At 42.6% G+C, this 24,539-nt stretch overlaps 1 protein-coding gene across 2 annotated transcripts in view; it reads left to right on the forward strand.

Annotated features, from left to right (window-relative positions):
• The window catches only part of FAM135B (family with sequence similarity 135 member B), a 1,149,009-nt gene that overhangs the window by 162,692 nt on the left and 961,778 nt on the right, over positions 1-24,539 (forward strand). For both annotated transcript variants that reach the window (XM_085604871.1, XM_085604873.1), the window contains exon 2: positions 13,634-13,822. The gene's annotated coding sequence lies outside the window, so the exon portion shown is untranslated. The remainder of the gene's footprint in view (positions 1-13,633; positions 13,823-24,539) is intronic.

The following is a 24,539-nucleotide window of genomic DNA, read 5'->3' on the forward strand; positions in this document are numbered from 1 at the left end:
CTGGCCAAGGATGTTTGGAGAAGCGATGAAATAAGGGACTATAGCAATATGACGTGATGAAAGGAGGTTTGCAGGACTTACCCATTCCAAATTGCAATGATGCAGCCTGTGATCTAAAAAAAGCATTGGCAATGCATTGTTTCACCTATGTAACTAATAAAGAGCTGTTTTCATCAATCATCGTCCAGGAGAAGGAAAGAGCATCCTGACAGATAACACAGGAACGGAAAGGATGTGGTGCAGGGGCCAGAGCTGCTGACTCGAGAGCCGGGGATCCCGGTTTGAGTCTCTACGGCGCCCAACATCCTGTGATTCTGTGCAAATCACTTAATCTCTCTGGGTGATAAATTGTTATATAAATATGCTGCAAGAGTAAAAGGCAAAACTTCATGAAAATATAGTTATGTTGTGTTATATTTATTTGTACCGCGCATGGCTACTCAGCAGAGTGTCCCGGCGCGTGCTGTGGAAAAGGAACCTAATGCCAAGCAGTAGCTAGAAAAGAAGGGTTTTTAATTTTTTCTTAAAGATCATAGGATCCTGGATGCCTCGCAATGCCACTGGCCAGGCCAATCCAGCTTTCCGAACAAAAGAGCTCCCGCCAAGCCTTTGGCGGTTAAACCTAGGGGTCTGCATCAGAAGTTGAGAGGAGGAATGCAGCTGTCTTCCTGGGATATAGAAAGCAAATCTCTTTCTGTGGATAGATAGGGCCTAAGCCATAGAGGGTCCTATTGGCAATGGTCAGCATTTTGAATTTTATTCGAGACACCACTGGGAGCCAGTGCACGGTGTACAAATGAGCGCGCACACTACACCTATTTGACAAACCCAGTAGAGTTTTTGACTACTTGCAGTTTCTTTAGGAGGTAGCCAGGGATACCCACTAAAAGTGTGTTAGCATAGTCCAGGCGGGACAAGATCAAGGCACGGATCACCGTTTCTTTAGCAGGTCTTCATGGTAAGGTGCATCACTTATAAGGTCACAAGAACCAGCACCTCTCCATATCTGGCAGAGAAATTAATTACCTTAGGTGAGCAGGGCCACTACGAAGTTAGGACTTGGAAAAAAAAGCAAAAAACAGTAGTCCAGAAGACAAACCGTGCATAGCTATGCTTCCATGTCTACAATACAATTCCACTAGCATAAGAAATCCCTCAACCCTTCTGCAATTCAAAAGGAGTTGAGATGGATAGAGCCACACTAGAATCTAAGGCTTTATTAAACTTGAAAAAAACTACAAAAAAAAAGTTTGAAGACAAGCCTTCTATAGCCATGCTGTCAGGATCGGCAACAATGTCCTATCAACATAAGAACTGCCTCAACCTTCTGCAATTCAAGGAGATGAAGTCGTACATCTTTACAGAAGGCTACATCTCACACAGGAACTCTCATATCCCACAACTCCCTGCTCCTGTGTAAAAATGTGGGTTGGGTTGCCCTTTTTTTGCAATGTGTATTTCCCGCTGGGCTGGATCCTTTGGAGGCTGATTTCAGCATTCCCATGGCTGATTGATTTCTCATACAAAAAGGGAGGCATAATCAAAAAGAGATAGAGAATGAAAAGAGAGAATGGTAGAAATCAGAGAGCAAGAGAGGAGAGACCGAAATAGATAGATGGAAGAAAGAGAGAAAGAGAGAGAGGTAGAAGGGAGACGGCGAGTCTGAAACATTTTTGCCAGTGATGGTTTTGGTCCAACTCTTACTCTTTAAAATATTATGAACCATAAATAGGGACTGCACTGAGGATCTCTAGTTAAGTTTGTGCTCTACAAATAACTATACAAACATTTGCAAGGGATCGAGCCTTATTGGCAACACTTGCATATTAGAGGAGTGTGAATTAATTTTATTGATCATTCTCTATTATACAAGTTGTTTCAAATACACTGTAAAGAATTGGGTTACAGGTTGAGGGTGGGTGAAACCCTTCTCGACCATCATTCATAATTCTTCTCAGGGTGCAGTCACAAGCATACCCTACAGTAACCTGTGGTCCACCAACGGGTAGCTTGGCACAGAGCATGCAGGCCTAACTCAGAGGTAATTTGTTAAGTATTTATGCAACACTTCAAACAGTAACACAGTCAAAACATACCACAAAAGGATCCGACACCAGGTTAGAAAAATAGAGCAATTTTTAATAAATAAATCAAGACCAAAAAAACAAAAAATCCAATCAATAGAACCGGAGATATGGAGGTTTAAAGATTTTAGTGAAAATAGTGCCAAATGTTACAAAGTGCTAACTGTGGAAATCTGGTTGCACCGGACCGAGACCAAGTCACAAGGTCAGGCCAACCACAATGGAGCGCAGGTAAGCTACAGGGACTAGCAAGGCCATCTGAACAAAGTACCTTAAATACTGGTTTGTGGAGTGTTACGCGGAACTGTGTTGAAGATGCGTTGTGATGTCAAAGCGATGCATTGGGTCCAGGATGCTGCAATGCTGAGGTGTGTTGTCCTACATCATCATAGAGTATCCCGTCAATGAGGGCTTGTGATGCGAAGTCTGTCATCAAGGATGCGTTCTTCAGTCAGGGAGATGCATAGGTTCCGAGGAGATGCGAGGCTGCGATGTGGAGCTCAGTGTCGTCGTAGAGGCTGCTGTTAATGAAGGGTGCATGGGCCTGCGCTGGCAATGTGTTGGGCGCCCGCGGTTCCGAAGAGGCAACGTACTGTGATGCACTGCTGGTCTCTGCGGCGGTTCCAATCCATGCAGTAGTGGTGATGTGTCAGTTCTGCTTAGGGTTTTGCCCTACAGCAGTGGAGATGCGGCAGCTTCGCTGGATCCACAGAGGCTAGGAAAGCCCTTAGGCCCACTTGCAGGGGTCGAGGACTGGATTGGCACCACTTGGCAGGTTAAACTCACAGAGGGCAGAGTCCAGATGCTGGGGTCAAGATTGTTGGATCCTTCCATCCCTGAGGCTCTAGTCAGGAGGCCAGCCAACTAGCCCATGGTGTCACTTTGGGCTTCTGGGTTGAACAAATGCAGGGTTAGTCTTTCTCATCCAGGCAAGAGGGCAGCAGGCAGCAGGTCAGTAAGGCAGCTGTCCTTCAGAGCAGCAGTTCAGTAGAGTAGTAGTTCTTTCAGCAGCACAGCAGTCCTAATTCCTGGCAGAGTATCCACAGGTCCAGAAGTGTATTGAAGAGTTGGTGACTGGGGTCCAATATTTATGCCTCGTACACTTTCTCTGGGAGATGGGAGAAGCTGCCTGAAATTATTTTTGAAATCCCCAAGCATCCTGCATATGCAGCCCTTTGTGTGAAGACTGACCATAGCCTATTCAAGTGTAAGTAGGACTGAGTTCAGCTCCGCCCTCCCCTCCCATCCTGCCTGTGATGGCCCATCCAGGCACACCTAAGCTATCTATTGTGTATGGCTGTGTAGACTTAATATACAAAGCCCATCTGTCAGCTACACCCAGTCATGTAACCCAGAAACAGGATACAGGCACTAACTAACTAACTCAGGAAAATGTAAACTTTCTAAAAGTGGCATTTTCAAAATTGTAACTTAAAATCCAACTTCACCGTAAGTTAGGATTTTTCATTTCATATCCAATGACAACAAGCATGAACTGAACACCTGTCACCATTTGGAAAATATAGTTTATTAAATGTGATAAGGTAACTCAAATGTTAGCCTATGGGAGGGATGAAAAGTAAATTTAAGAGTTTTTCCCTACCAGAACATATGAAACTTATAAGCAATTGTCTCATTTTTTAAATACACTGCACCGTGCCCTCTGGTCTGTCCAGGGCCTTCCCTAGGGGTGACATGTATGTATTAAAAAGGAAGGTTTGGGCCTGTCAAAAGGTTTATCTTAGAAAAAAATGATGACAAAGCTGTTCCTAGGGGAGGGACGCACCATGTACGGGGAGAACTGTTATGGATATTGGAGCCCTCACACAGCCATCAGGATATTGTGAATCACATACCCTTCAGGATGTAATGTAACATCATCGGGCTGCTCCTACGTCGAGTCGGCTGGTGCAATACCCGACGGGCTCTGATTTAGAGAGCACTCTTATGGAGATCTTTAATATCCAAGATAGCCGATAGTTCAGATTGAAGGGTGAGGCTCGATGAGAGTGTAGATGAATGTGTAAAATAGGGGAGGGAGTACGATCTCAACAATTTTATTATGATGTCTCCTCACCTAATTAAAATATGAGGTAAAAGTGTTAGTGACTCAGATTAATGTTCTGGGTTGCCTACACTGCCTCGTTATGGTCAACATGTTTCTCACTATAACTGAGATGTACTCAAGTGATTCATCAGGACCGTTAAATTCTATCTACAAATACATGTACCGATTGGGTAGTTTTGATAGACGATAAGCGTTTCATATATACAGCTGGTATTATTACCTGTGACTCGGTCTACCCTATCAACTCCATAGGATAAGCCACAGCAGTTCCTGGTAGGCTGCGCAAGGAGTTCCTTGCGTATGACACGCCGAGTCCGTGTCGCCCGACGACCTACCCCACACCCCCCAGTCCTGGTAGTGTGGGGTAGGTCGTCGGGCGACACGGACTCGGCGTGTCATACGCAAGGAACTCCTTGCGCAGCCTACCAGGAACTGCTGTGGCTTATCCTATGGAGTTGATAGGGTAGACCGAGTCACAGGTAATAATACCAGCTGTATATATGAAACGCTTATCGTCTATCAAAACTACCCAATCGGTACATGTATTTGTAGATAGAATTTAACGGTCCTGATGAATCACTTGAGTACATCTCAGTTATAGTGAGAAACATGTTGACCATAACGAGGCAGTGTAGGCAACCCAGAACATTAATCTGAGTCACTAACACTTTTACCTCATATTTTAATTAGGTGAGGAGACATCATAATAAAATTGTTGAGATCGTACTCCCTCCCCTATTTTACACATTCATCTACACTCTCATCGAGCCTCACCCTTCAATCTGAACTATCGGCTATCTTGGATATTAAAGATCTCCATAAGAGTGCTCTCTAAATCAGAGCCCGTCGGGTATTGCACCAGCCGACTCGACGTAGGAGCAGCCCGATGATGTTACATTACATCCTGAAGGGTATGTGATTCACAATATCCTGATGGCTGTGTGAGGGCTCCAATATCCATAACAGTTCTCCCCGTACATGGTGCGTCCCTCCCCTAGGAACAGCTTTGTCATCATTTTTTTCTTGTATCTGTGGGCATTACTTAGCTGGACCTCTTCAAAAGCCCGTTAGGCCCCCCCTTCTTTTGTTGAAAAGGTTTATCTTGCCAGGTCGAAATGCCAGTTTAAAACTACAGGTTAAACAATAGGGTATGCAGTCACTGACGTCCGGATGTGGGTAGGTCCCACGCGTTGGAGCACCGATTTGGTGGTAACTCCCTCCCGTCATTGTTGCGGTTGTTTTGGACATCCAGGCTGATGCCCTACGTCATCCCCTTAGAAGATCGCTAGAAGGACAAATTCTATTGCACTATACAAACATTTGCAAAGGATCGAGCCTTGTTGGCAACACTTGCATATTTGCATATATTCTAGCCCTGGGCAAAATTTCCGTTCCGTTCGCGGAATTTGCGATAATTTGGCATTTCCGCGGAGAGCGCGGAAATGTCAAAATTTCCGCATTCCGCAGCTTTGCGATAATTTGGTTCTTGCTCGCGCTGTAAAATAATACATTCTCGCGCGCGCGCGATCGCCTTACCTGAATCCCCGCGTTCGCCAACAAGTTTTCCCGATCCGGTCGCGTTCTCCATGAGATGTTGTATTGTTTTAGCCATTTGCGCGGTCTCGCGACAGTTCGCGTCCGCAGTGACGTCATGCGTCGCGTGATCACGTCTTTTTTCTCGCGATCATGCACCGCAAGACAACTGAAAACAAGATGGCCGCGCCCGCAAGCAACCACATGGGTAAGTTGGCGACCCGCAACCATGCAGAAAATCTCGCGAACATGCCGGAAAAAAACTTCCACATTTTTGCGATATTTCCGCTTGTTTGCGGAGATTTTTAACATTTTCGCGATAATTTGCGAAAGTCGCTTTCGCAAATTTCGCCCACCCCTAATATATTCCTATCCGCCAGCAGTTTCATGGAGTAAGAACTTCCATGAGACCTCTGGTGGTGAGGAAAGTCGTAATATGCTTGGTGGTGCTGGAGGCAGTGATGACAGCATTGTCTTACTGTGTAAAAAGAAAATGACAATACCGTATCGTTATCATTTTAATTTTCCGATTGCATGCAGTCCGTGACCGGTGTAAAGTGTGGGGCAGGGCGGGGCTGGCCAGAGCAGGGGAGGAGTGGTTTGCACTTCCAAAGTGCACGTAAACTGTTTGGCTGTCCCTCTAGGGCTGACCAAACAGTTCATGCACACTTTGCATGCTCCCCACCAAGCTGCATTACACAGCCTGGTGAGGAACATGCACAGGCTCCCTGTTCCAGTCTGAGTGCTGATCCGCTGCATTGCAGAGTTGTGATTAGCTCAGGGGAGCTTGTGTCCCGGGTGCTTCCTGCTGCCAGCTGTATTGCAGAAAAGAAGAAGGAAGTGGACGCGGAGGAAGCGGCGGGCGGCTGGCCGTTCCAAGGTAAGTGTTTTTTTTTTGTTAATTAACCCCTGTCCCTCCCCCCCGCCCACCACCCCGTCCGGTAGCAGCCGCTACTGGCTGCTGGGCACTACCAAGCATATTACGGCCCTCATACTGCTGCGCCACCGCCAGGTAGTTGCAGCAGTGGCTTAGTGGTCCGTCCGCCCAGGTTATAATCCGGCAGTTAGACCACTGGCACAGCAGTGGCTGAACTGTCACCACTGCGCCAAAGTGAGCTTGGGGGTCCTCGAACCTCCAAACTCATAATTAGGTCATTATGTTTCAATAGTACTAGTTTGGATGATAAAGTGCATATTTTTCCAAAAGTCACTATAAGTAGAAACCATGCATCGTCATGCTACATCTCCTTTTCAATACCAATAGTAATAAATGGTGTAATGATTCAGAAGACTCTCCCTTGTGCTGTTGGTATAACATGGGATTTCACCTTTGCCCTACAGTAATGAATGTCTGAATCAATGTTTGTTATTATACTTTCTCCAAATAGCATGGTCTGTCCTGAGACGTTTATTTTCACTAACAAAGCATAAATCGTATATATGGAAATACACAGAGTGTACTATGTTATGTATTAATAGTGCTGAGTGTAGGAAAAGACCACTAGTCAGAAGAGCTGAAGCCTTGAGTGGGTCAAGAGGTACCTCCCTTAAGAATGATAATAAATACCATATAGCTCTCTGCACATCTGCATACATGGTATATTTCCTGCAGTTTCTTAATGTTTCTTAATTATTGACATGTTCATTAATGAAGAAACGGAGTACAGAGTACAGTATCGTTCTATTGGTCAATATGTGAAAATAAATTCAAAAATATTTCAGGGGAATCTCCCCTGAACTGTGGTCATAACTTGGGACTTTACTTTAGAACTATAGTAATAAATATCTGAATCCACTATTATTAATACTCTTGGTCAAAATCACATGTTTTATTGAGCCACAATTATTTTCAGTGGCTTGACATAAATATTTCTGTACATACATATATGAACATAAGTTTTGTAAGTCTAAATATTAATGTTTTCTAACTCTATGTCTAAAAAGAAATCTTTCTTATGTTTGTATTATATTCTAGTGTTTTCCACATATCAAGTTGTGGTTACTGACAAAGTCTTCAGTATAGAAGGGCAATGAGATGGTACACCTGGTGGATTGTAAGGGGTCACATTGGGGTTATAGGCATTGGCCCTCATACAAATGTGGGCTTGGTCTGGGGAAGAAGTGTATAAAGTCACAAAGCTTTTTTTCCACTACCGTCACATTTTTTTCAAAAGTATGCCAAGACCACAACATTACATGTTATTAATCTAGTGCATGGAAATTAGGACTTTTACAATGCTTCTAACATTGCATGCTCCATATTTTTATCATTTTATATATGAGTCTAAATTAGCATATTTTTCCTACAAATCAAATTTCACATGACTTGTGAGGAAAGCAACATCAAGGTATACGCTTCCATACAAAAGTACCTACAATTTCCCCCAAACTCCAGGAGAATGGCAGTAGAGGATAATTTACTATATATTAACTATGCAAGAGAGATAAATCAAAACATTTATTCTTGGGGAATTTGTTATTGCAAATTTAATAAATTGAGACAACATAAGCATATAAAATTCAATTAAAAGAAAAAATGTGCTTAAGCATATGGGAAGAAAAGCAGATCTCTCTCCAAAACTACACTCACGTAACAAAATCTGTCCACACCCTGAATCTCAATCCAGCCGCCAGACACTGCTAGCCCCCAAACTAGACAAAACCTGTGTTTTCTCAGGGTTTGCAAACCATGTTATTTTGAAGTGATTGTAAAATAGGAAATATTTATTTTAAAGTAGAAGTAATGTTGGGTATGTAGTGTCTTTCAACTGGCAGTGGGTCCAATGGAATAATATTAGACGTGCTTAAGCATAGAAAAACTGTGTATTGCACTCTCACCAACATTCACATCTCAATATCCTCTCCCACTTTCATTACCTCTCATACTCACTCTGTCAGGATTCTGTCTGGTTTACATGACTAATAATGAATTAAAACAATTAAGAGTGCCATAGTCAAATGTTTTCATAAACAACGTCCTGGACACATTTGGGGGCCATTCACTCCTCCTAATTGAGCATAACGTCACAACATTATAGAGGTGGTCAACATAGTACCTTGGAAACCTTTAAAACCTTGAATTACACCAGAATAATGTGTAGTCCTGCATTATAAGACTCCTGAATCTTGAAGCTTTAAGCATGCTTGCCACCGCTGTTCTGCACTATATTGTCTGACTACATTAAAGTATTGTTGCTGTTGTGTGGACATTCAGTTTTTTATTGTCCCTATGACAAAATGTCTCACTTAAAGTTAGTCCTGGCCTTTTAACATACAACTCATTGTATTCTGGGACTTGAAATTCTTCTGTTAACATTTTAACTCTGGACTTAAAATCCCCAGCATTAAAGTGCAGTAGGGTGAAAAGCAAAGGTTAGCTGAAGGTGGGTAAAAAGCAAAGATTAGCTGCAGGTATCACACACACCAATGGGACACTTTGCAGCTATGAATTATGTTGATACATGCAAAGTCATGTGTCATGTTTTTATCACTATCCCATGTGTATGTGACAGCACTCTTTTCACGGGTTCCTGTGAGTTTACCTTGCATTGAATGTGCCTGGGGTGTTTTACAGGTGACCTGTTAGCAAAACTGACTAATTAGTAAAGGAGGCTGATGCATCAAAGGGTTTGAACCATTCTGTATCTGTGGGTAAATGTGATAATACATATTGACCAAGATTCCTATAAGCCAGTTATTTCACCAATCAGTGAAAAAACTATACACTGCAAAAAGATCAAATTTGATTTTATTATTCCCAGATTCTATACAATGTATAAAATAAGCAGAGAAGATATAAAACATTGGTTCTGACCCCTCATCATTTAATCCAATGACACAAAATTGGAGGAAATAAAGAAAGAAGAAGCAATTAATCCAATGGCACAAAACTAGAGGAAACAAAACGAAGAAACAATATTTTAGTGACATGCCTAAACAAAACTCAAGCAGAATAACCTTACACCAGTCGTTCTTGAGGCCTACTTTTGTAACAAAAGTTCATTGTATTGGCCAATTCAGAAAAAAATATAAATTACTCACTCCCTCTCACTTTCCTTACATTGAATGGCATTTCAGTTTGTGGTTGTGGAGTTGTTTTTCAGTGTTTACACTGATGAGAACTGGATCATTTTGTTGAGGCTTTATCAGTTATTACAGGTTTAGACGTAAAACAGGATAGCCTACTTGTAAGATATAACCGTTTGAAATAACTAGACACCTGTAGCAGGAAAATAGTGTAGCTACTCTACTGTTATAACCTATTTTAGGACTAGTCTCTTTTTGCAGGGTTATCTGCAAACTTTTCGCCTTCCTCTGCCTATTTTTCTGACTTTCTTTTTGTTGGCTTTAGGACTCTTGGCAATTTAGCACTGCTAATCAGTGCTAACGTGCTTATGTTCTCTCCCCAAAAACATGGTATGTTTGGTTTCTCCATGATTGGCATATTTGGTTTACTTCGAAGTTATCCTAGTACAGTGCACTACATGTGCCCAGGGCATGTAAATCAAATGCTATTCGTAGGCTTGCAGCACTGATTGTGCTACCCATGAGTAGCCCTTCAAAACTGTCTCAGGCCTGCCACTGCACAGCCTGTATGAGCAGTTTTAAACTGCCATGTCGGCCTAGCAAGTGCACCTAACTGCCAGGCCCAAACCTTCCCTTTTTTACATGTAAGGCAAACGTAAGGTAGGCCCTAGGTAGCCCCATCGGCAGGGTACAGTGCATTTAAAAGGTAGGACTTGTACTTTTGAGTCTGACACGTCCTGGTAGTGAAAAACTGCTAAATTTGTTTTTCACTACTGCAAGGCCTATCTCTCCCATATGTTAGCATTGAAGCTGCCTTGTAAATCTTTAAAACTGTATCTTCCAATTGGGAGCAGATAGATTGGAGTTTGGTATCTCTGAACTCACAATTTAAAAACACATATTTAAGTGAAGTTAGTTTTAAAATTGCAGGTCTGAAAATACCATTTTTAGAAAGTTGGCATTTTTTACTTTAATCATTCTGTGCCTCTGCCTGTCCCTAGGCTACACGTTTGGGTCAGGGTGACAGCTGGGCTTTGTGACTTTACTCTAAACAGTCATACACAAATGGAGCTGAGTAATGCCCTGCATATCGTGATGGCCCATCACCAGGCTGATGGGTCTTCCTGATCGAAAGTTGTGGGAGCATCTGACACTTGCACTTGGATAGGGCTGTGCGTGTCCCCACACAAAGAGCTGCATAGCCCTCTGGTAGTATGTCTGGACCAGGGCCAGGAAGGGCTGGTTCTTGTGCACTACAAAAATTTCGTTGAAGTCTCCCTACTTCGAAGGCTAAAATGAGCATAAGTATTGGACCTCTGACGCTGTATGCTCAGAACACTTCTGGACTGAGGACATTCTGCCAGGAAGAAGAGCTGTTGTGCTGTCAGAAGGGACTGCCGCTTTGCTGCTTGCTTTGCTGTGTTGGCCTTCTGCTTCTGTTCTGGGAGTCAGAAGACTGGACTCTGCTCTCTGCATCCTGCTTTCTAAAGTTTCTCTGAGAGCTTGAGTTGCGCTTGCCACCTGTTGCAAGTACCAGGGCAATCAAAAACTTAACCTGCAGCACCTGGGCTCCTCTGCTGAGAGCCCTACTCTGCCAATTGGTGCCAAATCCAGTCCCTGCGCCCTTGGAAGTGTGTGGTTTGCTGTTCAAAAAAGGACAAAATCAGCACATCGTCTTTGAGCACTACTTCAGAACCAGCGCCGCTGTCTGCTCTGAAGCTGTGGTCCCGACTCAGCACAACGACTGCAACTTACAACGCAAGCCCCTGCTCTGCCAGAGCACCTCAGAAGAACTGCCATAGTGTGAGTCCCAAGTACCGTGTCACTAAAGTCCATAAACTACCGACTCCGCTGCAGCACCTGTTGTGTGACATTGACACAGCAAAGTCGACGCCTCCCAATTTGATCCTCGATGCTTCATTGACACTGCACCACCATCAGAACGGAAGCCTCGCCACAACTGCCGCATCACCTCCCCTGCGCCTTGCGTCATCAGTGGCTCAACGACTCTGCACTGCTTCCAGTAACTGACCCCTGACTTGCTTCAGTGATGCCTCACCTCATTGTGCAATGCACCGTCCCCAAAAGCTGATGCACCAACAACCTGCACCGTGCCTGCCTTTGCGATGCCTCATCACCCCGGTCTTTGATTCTCAACGTCTCCAAGGTACTGTACCAGGTCAGTAAGACTCCGTAGCTTACCCGCTCTTCATCACGGTCTGCCAGAACTTGTGGATTCGATTCTGTCAAGCACGTCTGGATATTGTGTTTCTAAGCACTTTAACTGCATTCAATCTTGGAAAATTCATATCTTGACTTTTGTATGTTGGAGTTTTGTCATTTTGGTCTTGTTTTACTCAAATTAATATTGGCTTTTTTCTAAACTGGTCTGGAGTACTTTTATGGTGTTTTCACTGTGTTACTGTGCATGTGTGCACAACTACTTTACACATTACTTCTTTAGTTTAGCCTGACTGCTCTAAGCCAAGCAACCAGAGGGTGACCACAGATTTACTTAGTGTGTACTACACTTACCATGACTAGAGTGTGGGTCCCTACTTGGACAGGGTACAAACCACTGTCAACTGGAGACTCCATTTCTAACCGCTATTTACAGTTGAATTATGAATTCATGGTTCCTGTTGCCAAAGACAACAGTGTGACAGTCAAATCCCTGACTAGAACACTATTTAACCCCTTCAGCGCGGCGCGGATTTCCGCGCCGCGCTGAAGATTCCGTGCGCGGGCGGGGCCATGACGGAGCGGTTCCGTCATGCGCACAGCGCAACCGACGCACGTGACGGAACCGCTCCGTCACAAGCGTCGAAGGAGTTAAACAATAAATGGGATAGTAGATTTTTTTCTGTTCCATGTTACTACACATTCTGAATTGCAACAAGTTTTTAAAGGGACTTAGCTTAAACTGCTAATGGCATATTTTGTCAAGAAATCGCTACTTAGTCTGTGTAATTGTGCACTACAAATCCTATATATTGGCCCTGATTATGAGTTTGTGTTATTTATCACACATGATAAATTAGGAATTTGCAGGGTATTCTATTTATCTGTTGCGTTAAATAACACCTTTCTAAATTGGTGGAGAATAAAATGCGGATATTCGTTTTTAACACTCCAAAATCTGCATGATACGGTAAATACTGTATGTTTTTCTCCCGTTAAATTTCGGCTGGTTATACCTACTGAAATTTAACATAGGTTCAGTTATTTAATGCATCTGATCATTATTGGATGCATTAAATACATACCAAATTGTAATTCCGAGCAGTGCGTAAACAGGGGTTTACACACGGGTGGGAATATACTGACCAGTTCGTAATCAGGACCTTAGTCTACATTTTCAACTATATTAGCTTTTTCATATGTAATTTAAGCTCTTTGTGGTAAGGGTGAAGGTGTGACTGTGTAATATAAGGAATACAATATATTCTACTGTAGTTTAAAGGCTATTGCAAGGCAAATGACTTTTAATATCTTATTAGTGCATGGTTTATGGTACGTTGACACACATATAATTTTCTGTTCTAGATTTATTAGCTACTGAGAAATGTTATTTCTTGCTACAGTGTTGGATTTAGTCTTGATTTGACCTCTGCTTAATAGTTTCAAAGTTTAAGAAAGTTCAAGCTGATGAGTTATAGATTCTTTATCATGACGCCACATCTAGTTGATGACTCAGCATGTTGTGTTGATCAACATTTTGGATGCCACAAGAAAATATTGCCTTTGTACTTTCTAGCTAAATTATATTAGGAGCATTATGAGAGTACCTCAGCATTATTAGTATACCATAAACTGTCGAGAATACAGCCCATTAGAACAAGTGCTTTACTACTATTTAGTTGGTACTAAGGTAGCCTTCACATCCAAATGTGTATTTATATGTGCTTTATTTTATCAATAGGTATGAATAATCAGCAGAAGTCAGCTGCACAGTAAATGTTTGAGCTGGAAAAGCATGCAACCTTGTCCTGTATCTGCCGATGTACAACAGCTCCAGTATATCCACTGTCTAGAATCCTGCAGCCCTAGTTAGTAGCTGAGAATTGCACCTGGGACATTGTCACTCCTACCCAGACACAGACTCATCCAGGTAAGTGCCCGTTAAGGCGTAGTAGTTCTTTATGCTTACATTTATGTTTATATGGTAATCCTGGACACAACAGCACTCAGAGGATCACAATGACATTGAGGACCAATCTACGCTATAAGTGGAAAGTAATAGGGCTACATCAGTTACAGTAAATATGCGCAACCCTAATGTTTTAAACCACTCTTTTGACATCAGCCAATCACAGATGACCTGTGGACAGCTGGAGTCCCTGCCACGCATAGCATATGCTGCTGGCAGAATGTAATCAGTAGTAACAACTGTGAAAGTGGCAATTATGACTGTGGAGGATCACTGCTAAATGGGTCTGTGTCAAAAAGATAATGTCACAAGTGAAAAAACATTGTGCAGTAAAGTTGTAACTGACTTGGACAATTCCAGCATAATTTGACAGGCTAATTTTGGGTCAATGAAGGCCAAGCAGGCCCAATTAAATCATATTTTGTTCGAATGAGTGGTACTGTCGAGCCGCTAATTTCACTATCACTGATTATTGTTTCCCTAATCATGGAGCTGATCTACACAATAAGTACAACATGTACAATTAGTATCCAGCAGCAACTCTGTCTCCACTCTTGAGGTGTCTTACTTGAAATCACAGTTTTTTAATGACCTCCGTTTGTTGTCTTGTGTGTGTGTTTGTGTGTAAGAATAGCTCTTGGCTGCTGTCTGTTACCCATGTGGTTTTTATGTGAAATATTGTGTCTAATAAGAATTTATGTTAGTCCTGATTAATTCCTACTCATGGTCATTTGTTTGTGTTGATTCATGCATTTTGATCTGTTCTTGTTACAAGCTACTTGTGCATTAACATATGTAGACTCATGTTATGTGCACAACTGTCTCACAATTGTTTGTACGTGTGCGGGGCTGGATATGATCATGTCCATGGATGACTAAGGAAATGTATCTATATTATATTCTATGTTGCATTTTGAAGTCGGCATTAAGTGCCTTTTCAGATGCCTGATTTCCCAATCATTCTGCATGAGTTTGCTTGCATGAATAGGGAGTTGGGTCTCGACACAGCTTATCAGTTACCAGATGTGTGTAGTTAGTTTGTAGTGCCCCCCCTTGACGTACGGTTCCTACTAATTCAGTAAGACTGTGGTTTGGGCAACAAAAGCGTCAAAATTATGAGGGACTGAGGCCACTCATACCATCAAAATATGATGCCCTAGTTACTGGATAACTCACAGTGCACCATCTGGACCTCTAACCCTTACAAGGTAGCAGATGGTGTCTGCAACCTCAGAACATGTTGACCTTGATTCCCCCAAGGAAATGTTGGAAAAAGATCTACCCTTTTGTTGTTAACTCAGGCATGTCCAAAAGTAGACTTAAGAAGTACACAAATTGGCATTTCGAACATTTATTGAAGCAATTGGATTCTTGTGTAAATTATGTGTGCATTAATTATGTGTTCAATAAAGCAGAACATAGTAACCAGCATTATGAGAATGGTAAAAAAAGATAAGCAATTTAACCATGTGCATATACATTGATTATATGAATCCATTTAATTATACTCCTAAGTAGCTCTGCCTATCCTAGAAAGTATAGGGTGTGAGGGTCTGCCAGAATACCTTGGAGTGGTCTAACTTTCCATTTACCTGCATGCATGAGTCATCTGATAGCCAGGCTTGGTGTAGAGAAGGCCGCTGTCCCTCTCGAGATAGTGATGGAATTCAGTTCGGCTAGAATTCAGGCATGGGGCGACCGCGACAATCCACCAAAATGCTCCGATGTCAAAACAAAGGCTTGGTGCAGTGTATATATTAAAACTGAACCCATTGGTACTGTGCCTGAGTTCTGGTCCGGTTGTTATGTTGATTCTACCCACTCAGAACTGTCTCCAAACAGACAATAAACAAAGCCAATGTGCGCAGAGTACCCAGTTCTTTGTCAGCATGTTCTAAGGTATGATAATATGCCTACAAGCGTATGTAATTGTAAGGAAACCTTTTCTGAGTACACTGTCTCATACAGGTATGCAAGCAAATGTGTGCTAAAAGTTCCCGTTTAAAAATATGCCAACTTTAAACGTGAATACGTAAAATGAAAGTGTTTGTGCACTGGGCCTACCAACCTCACGACGCCCTGTATGACAATTTGTGTGTGTGCATGTGTGTGTGTGTGTGTGTGTCTGTGTAAGAGTCATGCATAATTCGGTTGAATATTAGAGATATGCAGCTTGTGCTGGCACTTCTGGCAATGATGATTGTGATTTTGATCAATTAAAGCAGTTCCTAATCGGGTAACAACTGCTTCGGCTTCCATCATGTCAAAACATTGTACTTCCAAGTTTTGCCTCAACATCTCATTTATCCTCCATAGGGTCAATTAATGGGTACCTGGCTTCTTCTGCCATGAGATGATGTTGCTGGATAGTTATTAAAGACCTGCAGCCTTTGCGGAGAAAGGAATAATGCATGATCAGTGGTGTTACTAGTTCTGATGTGGGCTGTGTCTCAATTCCTTGTCAATATTGTTTGTGGCTAAAGCACTGGCATCAATAACCAAGACAACACTACCAGCTATAAAAAATTGGAAGAATGGCATAGTAGTCCTATAGTTGACACATGTCATTTCTTGAGCCCAATTTATGATGCGTTGTAACATGTACCTACATTGAAATGCACTTTAATGTGTTTGCTTCTTTAAAGCATACCTAGGCGTATTACGACAGACAGTAGATAGTCTTTGCACCAAATGTGTCACCTTAAGGTGGTTATGGCTGGGATGTATGTTTGCTTTGCACATCCTGGTTAGTTTTTAATTTGTTGTAGAAATGTATGTGTTATCCACATGGTTAGGTTGGGAATGTGTGTTGTAAGTGTTGCAGGGATTCTGCTTATGCGCAGAACTATGTGCAGGAACCCAGGCCCTCAGTGAATTGCGGTGTACCAAAAACTCACCTCAGAACCCAGAACCCCCTATCCGGCCAGCATCAGTGTCCCATTCGTTATCCGAGGTTTAGCTCGGCGGTCCCAATGTATAGACAACCCAGAACAAGCGACTTAGTATATTTCTCAGGAATGGTGGGAATCAGAAACACCTTTTCTTAATTATTCTCGTACCAGTCCACAACAGAATAAACAGAAGACACGGGAAAAGTTTAAAGAGTTTATTTTATAAACCTCGTGTCCTAATATGCAGCAGTTTGGCTAACATTAGCAGACAAACGATTAAAATCAAAACCATCAGCATAGTTACAATACCATAGAAAATGAAAGGAGCAATCATACTAAAATGACAGTGGCCCTAGGCCACCTTCCTTTCTCTAACACACTAATAGTATTATTAGACTAATAAAAGGTCTCTAGGCTTGAATGGGGAACCCCATACCGTATAGATCAGCTCAGAGAGTTCACATCACAGGATCAGCTATGCTCTGCTCCTAGGAACGCTCTTCTTCCGAATGTGTTGAAAACATGTAACACTGCAATATTAAAAGCATTCGACTTTCAGGTATTTGCAGCTGCGTGCATGTTATGGCTAAACTAGTGGGCCGATCAACCTGAACTCAACAACATGCACCGTCTAGCGATCCAGACTGTTTCTGTTACACTGTGTACAGACCAAGGTCGCTATTCACTGTTCAAGATGTTAACAACAGACAGTTCTCATGTGAAGTAAAGTCGAGTAAGCATTTCTCACTTCTAATAACATGTGACTACTGTGTCGTGTGCAAAAGCAGCAAAAGCGGCAAGATGGCTTTCTAACATTTAACGCGGTTATGCTAACTTAGCGTTGTTCATAGGTAGATAACGATCATCACTACATAAGTTTGGTACTTCTCATGTGTACATATGCAACAGAACTATTTGGTAAAGCTAATCCCAGGGAGCAGACACAGCAATTTAGCAATAGGAAAACATCTATTTTAATTACAAACTACCTGAATTGCATGCTAATGGAGAGAAAGAAGATGAATGTGGCTAAACAGGCTGTTTCAAACCAACATTGACTCTCCTCCAATTTTACATACTTTCTCTTTCTTTTAACTTCTCTTCCCTCTACCAATACCTTCTTTGATCTCATGTACTTGAATTAAGTCCAGGTATAAAGTAACCCTCAAAAATAGGAAGAAAACCTGGGGTTCCCTAACTTGGGAGGATGCCCTTGAAGCCATCCAAACTAAAAATCAAGCCACCTTTTTGCATATATTTAGCCATGGAAGTACATCGAGTACAATGAGACAAGAAATCAAATTTTCAAGCACGGACTGGTTGGCCCACTTCCAATCCCTCCATAGCAGAGGTCTTCAAACTGTAGCATGAACTGCCCTGGGGGGGCCTTGGCTGCATTTTTTTCCCTGGGGAGGGGGGCGCAAATACCTCTTGAAGTACTTGTAAAAGAGGAAGGCCTGGAAGCGCGACTTTGTGAATTTGGCGTATTTTCAGGTAATCTTGATTTTGATTGTGGGGCTTGAAGGGTTGATGGGCTTTAAAACAGAATATGCAAACTCCAGAATCTAACCATTGAGCTTATAAATTCACTGCAATTATGATAGCTTAGCCACAGCTGCGCACTTCCGTTTGGCGAACTATCAAACATAACCTGCCAAGAAAACATTTATCTTTTGAAAAATATTGATTCACCTTCAAAATTGTGTCCTAAAGTGTGAAACTGACTTTTTGAGTACACATTTTACTTAAATTTAAAGCAAAAAAACTTTTATTATTGTGGTACTGTCTCTTGGGTATTCCAGTTTTTAAGATGTATTTATTCGTTTGTAAATACAATGTGTTTCCCATTTTATGCAGCTTTTATGGTCATTGACCGAAATAAAGTATAAAAAAAAAGAATTATTTGAACAAAGCAAACAAACAAATCAAACAGATTACACTGAATATAATAGGGGAGCCTGTTCCAGCACGCCGCACTTTATCACGCAGCACCTTAGCCCGGGCACTGCATCTACCAGTGGCCTTTGCGCCAGGAGGCGCCAGCGCAATTCTGGCGCGCCCAGTGGTGCATAAAACCGGCCCAGGGCTCCCGCAGCGCAGGACGTGCGTGGGAGTGCACCTGTCAGCATCAGGAAGAGGCAGGGCTGGGCCACCCCTCTTACATTAATCAACCGCTAAGATACTTGAGGTGAGTGCCCATATAACTGAAAAGTAACAATGAAGAATTCCTAAGTACCCACTAAGGGGAAGCGTATAGGGACATTCCCTCTGCGGCGCGTCACCACCAGTATTGACAGCATGCTAGAAAGGGCGGTCAGCATAGTTTCTAATGAAATCAAACTAACTGAGAGGCATCTATCCCTTGGAGTCAAGGCTCAACAGATTAGTCCTATGACAGGAGTGGCCCTAGCTCATCCTGTCTCTCCCTCCACATTCTGCAATACGCCCGCTACTACCCCAAGCACCTTACTACTTACTGGACCCTGTCACAATAATGTCGACCTCCCTATGAGAACTGTAAGAGAGACCACATCGCTGAGCCATTGTTAAATACGGGCTCACCAACATCTGCCACAGTTCTAGGGGCCAAACGTAAAAGGAAGCTTGGATAGCCTGTTTGTTCCAAAAGGAAACAACCCATTTGTTTAAGTTTCTCTCGTACTGTTATGAGCTCGTGGATACAGCCCCCATTGCCTACACATAATGTTGATATTGCAGAAACTGAATTAAATGAGGAACTGAGTTGTTCTATTAACACCCAGGCCAAGACCATTCTCCCCACCTCTGACCGTAGCAGATTTGGAGACACTTTCATCCATATTGTTGTAGACACTGTTTTTGAACGTATCAAAGATACAATAGATACAAATTTTACTTGCCTATGAAAGCGATTAGATCGCCTGGACACACTTATGAACAAATTAAGCGTTCAACAAAAAACCATTGAGACTCCTGTTGTTAGGGGGAGGGATTTGAACCCACTTATTGATGCTGTATCCAATTCTAAATCTAATTTACAGACCATTTCATCAACACCAATCACATCCATTGGTTCTTGTGCAACATGTAGTAAAGTTAAGAAGTGTTTTTAATCGAGGCTTACTGCTGTGCCCAAAAAACCTTTGAAATTTGGTGTTAAAAGTATGTCTGACACTGTTCTGCAGATGCCCCCTATTCCCCAGTATGAACCTGAGATCAACCCAGTTAGTGTAGATCCTAGGTCAGCCAGCAGGGAGGTCTTGAGTCTACCACCAACAGCGTTCCCCCATGTTCTGGTATTGGCAGGGGTACCTACCCTTAAGAAAAACCAAGAAGAAACATGGGAACAACTGCGTAATAAATGCGTGGACTGGCTATCCAAACACAGAGGGTTTAAGGTGTCAAACATGAATGACATCATCATGGTACGAAGAGTAGGGTGGGTGGGAGCATCATTAAAGAACATAGAGGGGGATTGCGTAGTGATTAATTTTCGAAGCCCATCAATGGTTGGATCACTACTGAAGGTACAGGAGATCAATACCATCATCCAACTTATATCTGGTCATTGCCACTGGGTTACCTCTACAAACTGCCCCCCGGGTTTATAACTAATGATGCACCCTTCCCAAACATACACAATAGGTTTTCAGCATTGTCTGGTTTGGATAGCCAGGACTGACTGTTACCCTTACCGGTACCCAATGAGACCACCCTTACACTGAATATGCACCCACAAGAACCATGTGAGCATGACATCTCAATTAAGTCTTCTGCTGACCCAAATTTAAATATACTACTTTGGAATGTTGCTGGTTTGGCAGCTAAATAACCTTACCAGACTGGTTAGAAATAGTAAAAAAACAGAACATCCTTCTGTTTCGGGAGACCTGGGCTGCGCAAAATGTATACCTTGCAGGGTTCAAATGTTTTAATATTGTTGCCCCAATCCCCAAGTTAGGCCGCCCAGCTGGGTCAATGTCTCTGCGGGGTCAAGTGCAAAGGCTCTAGATACAAAAACCGACAAATTCCAGGCACTAATCTATAAAAGGGGTGTATCGATTTGTCTACTTAACTTTTATAACAACGATTTTCACACCCTACCGAACATGACATTTATTTACCTGTTTGATTTTATCTTCACACTATGACATCAAAAAGGCTTCGACAATTTAGCTGGCATCTGTATGGGGGGAAGATTTTAATGCTAAGATCCCCAGGGACAATATCCCAGCTATAGACTCTATCACCAAGGCGCCCCCGTGTAACAGGGGGTAGAACTATTGGATAATCTGCGTAACAATCACCTAATTAACGTAAGGGAAATCGCTGCAATAACCAATAATAACAACCCTCCTGAGCCAACATTCAGAGGTAGGGGCAGTGCTTCACTATTGACTATGTTTTTATCTCTCCTACCCTTGAAGATTGATTGCTGAAAGCTGAGTTCGTCCCAACCGTCCATGGTGACCACAATCCTATTAAAATAATATTGAGAATCGCCCCTAAGCCGATATATGTTAAAAAGTGTGCTGCTAGGAACTCGACCCCCACTGCTGACAACCTAAGACTAGGTTGGCGAGGAGTTGTCAATACAGATTTGTTGTATAAGATGGTAAAGGACCACCCGATACCCATCGACATTTGACTGTCGTTACAAGACCATAATCCGGAGGTAATCGGTGCTTTTTCACACTTTGTGAGGGTATTAAATCCATGTTATCCAAACCCACTGTGGAAGCACAACATGGACTAAGATGGTTCAATAGTGACTGCTCTTCAGCTAACAGACAGCTTCATAAGGCACTTTCAACGAACCCCAGAGACCCTGCTTTCTTTAAATTATTAAGGCTAAAGTACAAAGCAGCCACCTTGCTAAGGAAGGAAGAAATTGTAAAAGAGCACTGGGATGCCCTTGCATGTACTGCCACACTAAAGAATGGGAATGGCTTTTGGGCAGCGATTAAAGACATGAGGTCTATGGGACAATCATTGACCCCGATAAGTTGCAATATAACCAGTGAGGCATGGGAAGCTCATTTTTCTATGATCTACTCCGCCCTAACACAACATGAGGACCCTGTCGAACATCAAGCCCCCACTCGGATCCAGATATCCCTATCAGAAGTGGATGCAATTCAACAAAGCTCCTGGACCTGACGGGCTGCCTATCGAACTTATCAAACCTAAACCTGAGTTCTGGGCGCCTCTTTTATTAAACGTTTTTAATAATTTAACTAACGCCCCGATCCCAAGCACATGGTCAACTAGCATTACTGTACCAATTTTTAAAAAGGGCGACCGATCCAATCCAAGTTGTTATAGACCCTTCTCCCTGATAGATAATACGTTGAAAATCCTAGGGAGGATCCTGTATAATAAGATCAAGACATGGGCTGAGGAAGATCGCATCTTACAACTATGTCAGTTAGGGTTTAGAAGTAAAATAGGCACAATTTAACTGTGTCTAAACCTTAACTTGATTATAGGTAAATATACCATATCTATCTGTCTTTTATGGACCTTACCTCAGCCTTTGACTTTGCTAACAGGTCACGTTTATGGTCTATTCTTCTAAAATATGGCTTGGATGAGGATATAGTTCCTTTTTAGCCCACTTGCACAAAGACCTTGAAAGCCCGGGTAAGGATCAATAAGGGCGGGGAGGTTTCAAACGCTATTGAAGTTGGTAGAGGTGTCAGGCAGGGTTGTGTCCTGGCCCCTCTCCTCTTTATCTTATATATCAACGACCTACATAAATCATTGATAACACTCTCCAATGACGTCCCTAAAATTAATGGCAATATACTCCCCGCCCTATTGCATGCCAATGACGCGGTCTTAATGGGCCGTGCACCCAATGCTTTACACGTTTTAGTGTGGGGTTTTGTAGATTTTATGGCAGCTTAGATTTATGTACTAATTAACCCTGGGCAAAGCACTACGCTACGCTTGCGTAGTTTGCGAAGTTCGCGCTACTTCGCACTACGCGAATTGCACGTAGCACAGCGCGAACATGCTTAGCGTAGTGTTGCGGTCATTTTTTGCTTGCTAGCGGTCCTCAACGTCAAGTTGGCGACCGCGAGCAAGCAAAATGACATCCCGGCGAGACTTTTTCCTTGTTCGCGATCAGTAACATCAAGTTGGCGATCGCGAGCATGGAAAATAAACCTCCCGGCGAGATTCCCAACGCGAGGAGGTCAGGTTTCTCATTGCGAGTGGTCGCGTATGCTCGCGACCGCTCGCGATGAGAACCTACCAGTTCGCGTTGAGAAAGCTGCCGCTCGAGTGAAAATCTATTCGAGCAGCAGAAAACTACAGCTCGCACTGTGCAAGATGCCATTTTCAATGATTGCACAGTGCCGGTTGCTTGTCCGCACTGTGCAATCATTGAAAACGACATCTGGCACAGTGCGAACAAGGTACTACGCAGTTCGCGAAGTGCTACGCGTAGCTCGCGTAGCTCGCGTAGCTCGCGGAGTGCGAAGTGCACTTTGCGTAGCTTCGCGAAGTGCTACTTCGCGAACTACGCACAGGGTTAGTACTAATTTTTAAAAAAGGTTTATAATGGCTTGTGGGCCGATAAAATATTTTTAAAATTCTATTATTATTGACAACCAAAGTTTACAACGCACTTGTACTTCTCCTTATCTGGGGCTGGTATTTGCGGCTAATGGTTCCTGGGCTGAATATGTGGTGCACAGCATGAATACGTTTTCTAAAGCTATTAATTCAATCCTTAGTCTCCCGCAGCCCAAAAACACGGAGGTAGTCTTAGCTATCACGAAAATGTTTAATCACAATGCATCCCAACTGCAACATATGACGCAGAGGTATGGGGTTTTACAAAGAGCAATAGTATTCAGGGCGAAGAAAAAAGATTTTGTCAAAAACTCCTGGGAGCCCCGATCTCTGCATCGCAGTATGTCTGCCACAGTGAATTGCCATTTTTTTAAGGTTGAAGATTATATAAAGGCCCGCCCTGCCATATTTTGGCTTGCAATCTGGAAATATCCGGCAGCGACCCTCACCAGAGATATAATAACAGATTGTCTCAAGTGCAAGAAGGGTAGGGAAATACCATGGCTCTCCGCAGTGAGGGAGAGCTTGAGCAGCGTGAAGCTCAAGCACGTCTTTTCAAACCCTACTGATTTAGATGGCACAAATAAAAAAGTCCTTCGGGATGCCCTATATGTACATTACAGCAAAGCAAGACATGAAAAGGAGGTCCAGAAAACAACTGTTGTCAGGTACATGTCTATCGAGGATGTCTCCCATTTCCCATCTACCTACCTCTTAAAACCGATAGGCCACTGGGAGAGAGGACTCCTTTTCCGTCTGAGGACTGACACTGTGAAATTTCTACTTTGTTTTCCCCTGGGGTATGATGCCAATCTTGATCAATTGCCATGCCCTTGTGATGACCGAAATAGGCAAACAACATTACACTTTTCTATTTTTCTGTCATTTTTACTTAAAATATACAAAATAGTTTCTGATACCATTTTTTTTTTAAAACTCCCCTGTCCACTACAAAGCAGCATACATGAAAATCCTCAAATTGGAAGAGGAAGAAATAATTTTTTGCATAGGCTCGTATTTTAAAGCTGCAGTACATGCCCGTAACACAATGTGCACTTTATGAAGGTTGGTCTTATTGCTTTTATATTAATATTGTATTCACAACCATAGCTAAAAACTTATGGATACTTTTTACAGATCAGTCTAGTCTTGTAACCTTTCCATGATATAGGACAGGCATAAACTAAGTGGGCCTAAATGGAAATTGTTTTGTTATGCTGTCTTAT

Source organism: Triturus cristatus, chromosome 5_1 (genome assembly GCF_964204655.1).
Source record: "Triturus cristatus chromosome 5_1, aTriCri1.1, whole genome shotgun sequence".
Classification (NCBI taxonomy): Eukaryota; Metazoa; Chordata; class Amphibia; order Caudata; family Salamandridae; genus Triturus; species Triturus cristatus.